Raw genomic sequence first — 2,786 nt, 5'->3', positions numbered from 1 at the left:
GGTTGAAAAAGTTGTTTTTCTATAATTAAGGGAGAGGAAATTATACTTCATTTCAATTCTAGAAGCTTAGATTGAGATTTTAATCGTATTTAATCAAGGATATATATATATATATGAATTTCATGTTGGAATGGCTCAACATAAGGAAATTCTATATATGGGTCCATTATTTGCGTTCTAAAATTCGATTATGATTACGGCATCCCTTTTCATAATCTGAATTTTGAGAACTTGGCAAATTGAAATGGAAATATTATAGCAAAAGACTGGTTTAGTCTTTATGTGAGACATCATGAATCGTGTCCCATATGCTTCGGATATAGGATCGATTACATGTGTTATATTCATCCTTTCTAAAATTTTCCAAATGCCTGGGGCATTATGAAGGGAAAAGGTCTAGAATTGGATATGACTAAAATGATTAAGCAATTGTCGAGGACAATCTAAGGTTTACCAAAGATTGGTTGCTCAAGGAGAGTTGGAAGTATAATGTTAATTCTGGAAGGACCATATTGACATAATCTGTAAGGAGGCAACTCTTGTTCAGAAGTGATAGTCAAAATGGAATATGGAAATGTTTCAAAGTTAGAAATTATTCAAACTGTGTAAGATTAGGAAACTTAATGAAAGAAGGATATTTCCAAGGAGCTGATCTCCTTTGGAATGCTCTGTAATGATTGTTGTCAAGTCTTTCTGACTTCGTGCATAATCATTAAGAGGATCAATGCATATAAGTTTAGAATCTAACAGATTTCAGTAAATGGCATGAATTTGGAATTCTTGCATTTGCAGTAAGGATTTGGGACTGTGAAAAGAGGATCATTGGAGTGATGTTCAATTGATCTATTTTACAAAGTAAAGATCATAGACAAACATACTATGCATACTTGGTGTATGGCATGACTAGTGTTTAGAAAACATAGTGTACATGCTTGGAGCATGGGACAACTATTGTTTTAAATTCAAGTATAAAGTTGATAAAACCGAAACAATGAATAATGAGTAATCAGTATGGTGATAAATAAAAGTGTTTATTTATATTCATAGGGTTTGATACCATATTTGATTCATTTATTCTTGTGTTTCACTTTGCATGTTTTGACTTCCAGAATAACTAAGTCGCTCTTCCTGAATGATTAAGTTATTCAAACCATCCACAGTCGGTCATATGTTGGAAGTAGATATGAATCAAGACTATCATGGGTTGGTTTGTAGAGGTCCAAGGTGGTGGACAAAAGTGGTGCTACAACACTCATGAGTGCTCATAAGTTCTGAGTATTGGATTCAACCCGCGCTCATTTGAATCACTTCATTGATTTTATCACGAGTGATCATGAGACGATAATATCTTATATTCTTCAAACCTAGAGATATGAGTTGTTACTATGAGTTGGTTATACATTGATTGCACGAAAACGCATTGGTAACTCGATGTTATAAAACGTGCCTTTGTGTATGATTCAACAAGTAGTAGAACAAGCCATATGAGTCGAAGTTTATCCATTCCTTTTACCTTCGGGATAAAAGCGATATCTGAGGGCCCCTCGATGATTTAAAGATGATACATGTGAGTGCTTGGCCAAGCCAGGACTGATTTGATTTGTTCAATCAGTCAGTCATCATGAATCGGAAATCGGGAAACAACAAATGGACAGAGAGAATGATTGATAATCCATGTCTCAGTCCATATGATATCTAGAATGGAGGAATATATGATCCCTTATCTAATGGACAAGTCATTGACAAAGGTCAAAGTTCATCGACAAGGTCAGAGTTCGACAGAAGCTTTTGAGAGCTACGATTGCTGATCGGTTCCTGAATTCATACGCAATAATAGTTTTAGACTTATCCAAGTGGGAGACTGTTGGATTAATGTCTAAGTCCATAACTATAATTGGTAAGACTTGACCCGACCCGGCATGGTCCATTTGGGTTGCATGGCATCATGCATTTGGATAGACTATAATGAGAGAAATAACACTTAAGGTTGGTTAATATATTATAAGTTCTAATATATTAATAAGGTTATTTAATTAGTATTGATCAAGAATTAATTTGGAATTAATTAAGTGCTCAAAAGGAGACTAATTAAATATATGGGTTGATTGTGTAAATCATTCATTCTTATATATGTGGGCTTGTGATCCAAGATTCCTTATGTTGGACTAAGTCCATGGGGTGACCCATGGATACTCCATGGAGGTTAAAATCCATGGAGCACAAGGAATGGGTAAAGTTATGAGTTACATGGTGTAACCCTAATAGCCACCATATAAAAGAATCCCATGTCTCAAGAAATCGTGCACTAATGTATGAGTGTGAGGGCTAGACGATTTCAAGGAGTGTTCAAGTTTCTCTCAAGTTATTCCAAGTGTATTTGGTGCTGTGTGAACCATTTGAGGTGTCACACTTGGGGCACTAGGCACTCAAGCTTCATGAAGACATTCTACATCAAAGAGGTATGTATTCTATCTTGTTATATTTATTATTTTGTATGCTAGATTAGGATAATACCTTGGATGTTCATAATTGTATGTATAATAGAGAAAACATAGATCCAAGGTATTTAGGGTTGCATGTACACTTAGGAGTGTTAGAATGCTCAAAACCCAACAGTTGTATGATAACTCAGCCAAGGGCAGGTAAGAGTCCCAACTCCCACCGAAGTCCATAACACACGCACGTAGCATGTCCTCAAGCGTCTGAATCATCCGCTCGCTCTGCCCATCTGTCTGGGAGTGATATGCGGTGCTGAAATGTAGTCGGGTACCCAACTCATCATGAAA

Source organism: Lactuca virosa, chromosome 9 (genome assembly GCF_052849685.1).
Source record: "Lactuca virosa cultivar CGN04683 chromosome 9, Lactuca_virosa_CGN04683_v6, whole genome shotgun sequence".
Classification (NCBI taxonomy): domain Eukaryota; kingdom Viridiplantae; phylum Streptophyta; class Magnoliopsida; order Asterales; family Asteraceae; genus Lactuca; species Lactuca virosa.
This window is presented reverse-complemented; position numbering follows the sequence as displayed.